The 6,068-nt window shown below is 46.4% G+C and overlaps 1 protein-coding gene across 1 annotated transcript in view; it reads left to right on the top strand.

Annotated features, from left to right (window-relative positions):
• LOC124221178 (multiple coagulation factor deficiency protein 2 homolog) overlaps window positions 1-6,068 on the top strand; it is a 37,302-nt gene that overhangs the window by 20,000 nt on the left and 11,234 nt on the right. The gene's annotated exons all lie outside the window — the stretch shown is intronic.

Here is a 6,068-nt window from a genome sequence, read left to right as displayed (position 1 = left end):
GCGCGAAGCGCGTAGGAGCGGGTAACCGTTCGATTCGAGTTCTTGTGGGATTCTGCCCGCGAAATGTCGTTATCCTGCCGACTTAGGGTTGCAGATGTGTGCTGGATACACCCTCCGTCGGGCAGCATCCACCCCTGCGATTGGTCCACGGTCTGAAGCGTTGCCCGGGTGACAGCCAATCGATAAGCACCAACCCCTGGAGCAGCCCCCAGCATCCAACATGGCAGCCACCCAATGAAAATTCCTCCGGAAAGTAGCTTGCGTGTTTTTTCATTCCCTTTCTCATCTCTGTATCTGTGTACGTGTTTTTTTTTTTTTTTCATTTTTTATCACTTCTCTTTCTTTCCATCTTCCTTTCTTCCTTTTCATTTTGTTTCGCGAGCGGATAGCTTTTTCAGTATGTGCTTTCTCTCAGTTTCTTTTTCCTTTGCTTTTTTACTTATCTGGATTTGATTGTAACGTATACCTAGACCAGTCATCTATACCGTACCTGCGATCGCCTTGGGCTATTCGTTCTTCTTGATCCATCGCTAGCGCGATGCTTCGTGGAGGACCATCCAACGCTCGAGACCTTGAGCGCTGAGACCCAGGATGCAGATTTATTTGCAAGCTCAGGCGATTTGGTAGGTAATTGAAAAATGACGAAGACCTTTTCTTTGCAAATAAATTGATGCACCGGTACCATATTGCACGTTTTACAGAAAACGCTACCAAATTACGTACATAGTAAAAAAAAAAAAAAAAAAATGGGATGTGACCTTCTAGTGAATATACAATATGTAACTGATGTTGAATTTCTGAAATGACCACAAAATCGATCTACGTTAGTTCACACGGGCGAATTTTGGTAAATTTCAACAAGACTATTTTTTTTTCCTGTGAAGTCCGTTTTTTAATTTATTTCCAAAAATAAGCATCTCGCTACTTGGCTATGTGTATCGTTGATTATTAAAACAGTTGACATCCCCAGTTATTATCAATAAAGTGAGGATTTTGACGCTCCGTGAGGATGCAGGCAATTGCTCAGCTGGGTCTTGGAAACAGAGGATGAATGTCAATCGTGTTCCGACGGTTTGAATTCACTATTGACAGAGTTCCGATTGCTGTGGGTGCTGCGTGCAGTCGAGAAAGAACTTTCGCCTTTCATTCGTAAGCATAAAATAAAACGCCCACATTGCGCGTGCTCAGTGTTGCAAAGGTATAATTTACGGGGCATGAAATTACACGTTCTCGTCCACAATGGTAAAACCGGGCCAATTCAAAACCAAAATTGCCCCATTGAGATTTCTCTTTACCTCTTCTTTGTACGGTTATTCTCTCGCTCGTACATTCGTCCGATCGCATCGTGTATCGCAAACTTTCCCATGGCTCGGAGTCCCATTTGATATCTGCATTCGTTTTCGCATCTCCACTGATCGTGAGTGTGGTAAAAAAAAATCCACCTCATTAATTGTATAACTAAAGTAAAGAAGGACGGAAAATTAATTTCCAATTACGCAACTTGAACGACCCGAGGGGTTCTCGTTACTCTAATTGCACAAACGCAGAACCGAATCATTACACATTCAGACATTGTCAAAGTCTGCAGAGCCCAGGGGGCGTAACATATGCAGGCGTCAGTCCCATTCTCGGGAATTTGACGCAGAGATTTCCATATCGTAACGCCAAACCGCTATTTTGCGTATCCCGAAGCAGGGTGCGCGTTTGATCTAACCGGGGAGAAGGGTTCGTCATATCTACAAGCGCTCGCGCTCACCCGAACGAATAGCGATGAGATTGTGATTAGATCGAAGATACCGGCGTATTCTTGATCGGCCATATGCACTCCTTGTATCCTATACGTGCACTTAGGCCGCAGTCCCTCCGGAGGTCAGATTGACAAATGCAAATCAATCGATTAGCCGCTCTCCCCGTGCGGCGAAGCCGGTAGTTACTCAAACTCAATTTTACCCCTCCTTATTATCTCGGTTTGGTGGAATCAAACTTTTCGCCACGATTGCACCTCCGCAATTATCTTTCGAGAGGCGAGTTTAAGCTGTTGAAAAGTTACAGATTCTTTCGCCTGCGTGAAAAGAGATTCGCTCAACGTTCCTCTTCGACGATCGACGACTTCGTTTCCAATGCAAGATGTAACTGATCGATGAAAATTGCGACTTCGCGAGTGGAGTTTTAGGATAAACCGGTGCGGATGGAATCGCAGTAAGATTTTTCACCGGTCCATATGCGCGTCCGCGATTCCGGCCCGGCCTCTATAATTTCCGGGCTATATTGTGCGGCGAAATCCCCGGTCTAGTTTGTTCGCGGCAAGTGTGACAGATTTCGACCACGCCTCGCCGATCTGGTTCTCCCCCTTCGGGTCCGGTTGTTCGCCTGTCCTCCTGCCTCGTTTCCTCCCGGAGCCCTGCATCGTCCCTCATCGTCGTCATCGGGATCCTCCCTGTACGTCGTTTCGATTCCCTGCCCGAATCCGTATAATACACCCGAAACTTACACACGGACGAATCCGTTCCGCGGATGTTGTAACGCACGTCGGATAGCTTTGATCCACGTTTATGGGGTCGCTCTGGAGGAGTGCATAAATTGTGGGTTTTAAAAGTGCCAGGACGGCTAGAAGGAGATCAAGGTCACGGGGTGAAAAGATGAGGAAATTATTCCGATAGCTGTCCAGTGATAAGGGTGGCAAATTTTCTTCTCTTCCCGTTTTGACGCGTCGTTTTTTCGTTTCTCCAATTCGAACGTCGGGCTGATAAGTCAAGCCGACGAGCGAATTCACGCTTGTGTAATAATTCAGAGGCCGAGGCGAGAGTTCGTCGCCGTCAAGGCCCGACCGACGCTGGACACGTGCGGACAATTTAGACAAGCACGCGTCCCTAATCAGGCAGTGTCAAAATATTGTGCCCCGTTCGAATAGGCCAATTTCGGTCACAATCCAACACCGCCCAGACAGACCGCCCACTTTTTTACGCTGGGAACCACTGGGAGGAAAATAATAAAACTGCTCGGATGAAGGACGATTTGTTGCACCCTTTCGACACGAAAGTTGCGAATTCGCGAGGCTCGGTAAATGATTTGCTATTCCAAACCAGTTCGAGAAAAGAAGGTTCTACATTTTCGGAACTATAGCGTACTTGAACTTCTAAGACGATATCAGACTCGAATAATTTCTCACTTTTATTCGACGTGTCTTGGTTTAGAAACAAACGGGGAAATATTTTAATATTTTCTTTTCATGCGTACCTAGGTCTTCGAGTTGTCTGTGTACATCGGTAAATAAATTATGTGAACTTCCGAAATTAAACTAATTATTTAATTTCAAATCGATTGACCTTTAAATTTTAAATGGAACCTATTTTTTATTTTCATTGTTTTGTTTTGTAAATATTTTTCCGGAATTTGGCGCAATTTCCTTAGTCAAAATCTGCTCCTGATTAATAAATTGAACTATTGAACTTGGAAATGTATCGCTAAACGACGTAACAGATTTTTTTATGGCGTTATGTTGAAAGTTTGACTAGTGTGAGGAAACATTCAGAGCTTTTGAAAAAATAAATATATAAGTTTTTTGGCAATATCGCATTTTTTTTTTTTTTTTTTAATATCCCGATTTACAAATTATTTACGAAAAAGTTTGTTCCCGGAGATTCGTAATTATTGATATCAGAAAACTTTTTTCAACTCCGTTTCCGACAGGCTTGCAAAAAATTCAACGAAACTCTAGGCCACCGAAATGCAAGCCCAAACAAATTTTGTTAGCGATATCATCTGAGAGCATAAAGCAGTCCAGAGTACGCGACTCGCTTCTTTGTGTCTCGTCTCAGGTGTATCATACGATTATCACCGCAAAGATCAAGAGACCGCCGAAAATCTCGAAGTGATAAAATGTCGTCCCGGCATCTCGACGTCCGAGCGTGAAGGATATTTGTGCCGCAGGAGGTAAAAGCTTGATATCTCGTCGAGGCGAGAGGGTATAATATAAGGGTCGCTAACTCAGGGGGCAATTAAAACGGTCTCGATCTTCTCGGCGTGTAATCTTAGATCCTAGGAGCGGTGTATATAAGTGGAGATGACGGAGCGAGGCCGACGCGACGCGGAGCGAGGCTCTTCGATGCTGATGGATTAGCGAACGCTGCAGGATCCGGGGGAGGACAAAGATGCTGTGCTTGTCGAAGGGGGAGGAGGGAGGGAGGGAGGAGGCGAAGGTGGAGGCGGCGTACGTGTGTGTCTCGTTGGCTTCACGCATCCTGCACGTCGAACGAAGTGATCGATTTTTGTTACACCTCCCCCCCGAGCCTCACCCTCGTCCTCCTCGTCATTCTCGTCCTTCGCCTCCTCCGCACGACCCCGAAGACACCCTCGTCCGCCGCCTCCGGCAGGCATCCGTCCTCCTCCCTCTCTCGATTCCGCTTTCTCCCGGCTTTCGTTGGCTCGGCGTCCTCCTTTTTCTCCACCCCCATTTTCCTTTGCTTTTCCTCACGCCGGCGGAGGCTCCTCTCTTTCTCCTCGTGTCGACCTGCTCGTCCGCCGAATCCCTTGCTCCTCGGTTCGCCCAGTACACCATCCGCGTCCCGGCGCTCTCGCGGGTAATCGGATTTGGCGTCGCTACGTTTTTGTTTCAGAGTAGTACGTGACGCTTCCGCCGTCGGCGCCACCGGCCCCACCTCACCAACCTCCCACGCTCATCCTCGTGGAACTCGGTGAAAAGGGACGGAGGAGCGCGAGGAGCGTTAACGAAACCGAATAGGGGAAGTAAAGGGAAAATGCATACCGGAAGAACGTTACTCTATATACGTTTACCCCTGTAAACATACATGGAAGAAAATTGTTTGCCGGATAAAAGTGGCAAATTCTTTGACCTCGGTTAATCCTGAAACTCTTCTTCGCGTACGGGAAAACTCGTCGATCTCTTAGGTAGGTGAGTTTCCCCGGAAATTTGGAAATCTTAGGTCGACGTTACTTATCGTTGGTCGGTCGCCGATGCGATTCTCCGGGGATGAGAGTGCGAAAATATTGACCGAAAGAGACACCCGTTAGACCTTGCGTTTCGACGTCGGTTGCCGGGGCTGACGACGGTCTCCGGGCTTCCATTAAAAAGTTGTTAAACGTCGCCCGACGGCACCCCGCGGCAAATTGGAAACTCCATCGCAAGTCTTGTTCGCCGCTCGCCGGTCCTCCTGCAGCTTATATACTTCTGGGTATGTATGTACGTATAAATAAATATGTACGTTTACATCCGCGCGCACACACACACCTCGCGGTAGACGCGACATCTCGTCCAGAAGACAGTATCACTGATAATAAATTAATTATTCACTGCAACATTTTGATAATTACCTTGGAGAGCTTCAAAATTAAAGTTAGCAAAAAGATGAGGGTTGGCCGTTTACTTTTTTCCGATTCCTTTGTTCTCGCGTTTCTTGAATGAAAACCCGTGAAGTGATTATCTCGCGGGAATATCCATTTGTAAGGATAAAAAAATTCTCGCATCCAAGGCAGGCGAGGGAAAGTGTGAAAACTGTGAACGTGCGTGTGTGTGTGTGCGTGTTTTTTTTCTTTCCTACCCTGCGCGACCAAGCAAAGGGGAGAAAAAAGCTTGCGGCGTGTCAAAAAACCACACGCGGAAGGGAATTTCGAATTCTTTTTGGAGTTGAGTCGGGGTCAGCTTCCCGGTTAACAGGGTTAAGAAAATATTTTAAAAATAATTTTGCACTTAGTCATTGCCGGCCGAGCGATTAAGCGGGAATTTTTTTAACCACTTTCTACTCACTCTCTTAGACGTATTAAAGGAGAAAAAAAAAAAAAAAAAAACTACGCTCAGGGTAGCTTCCCGGCTACGATTTACCAGGCGGACAAGCTTTTAAGGATTTTTTCGCTAAGTGAATTTTGGTCGCTCCGAGGGCATCGCGAATTTACAGATAACTTCCGCACATGGACGGACACTCGGGGATGATCGAGGATACACTCGTCCTCCGAAGTCCTGCGAGGTTATTACCTACGGAAACATTGGGGTGTGGTTGTACCGAATATCGGATGATATCAGCTCGAACAGATTTTACCTTTTTCATCTTTAC

This window comes from Neodiprion pinetum, chromosome 6 (genome assembly GCF_021155775.2).
Source record: "Neodiprion pinetum isolate iyNeoPine1 chromosome 6, iyNeoPine1.2, whole genome shotgun sequence".
Lineage (NCBI taxonomy): Eukaryota > Metazoa > Arthropoda > Insecta > Hymenoptera > Diprionidae > Neodiprion > Neodiprion pinetum.
The sequence above is the reverse complement of the archived record's forward strand: the minus strand, read 5'-3'. Positions and strand labels throughout refer to the sequence as shown.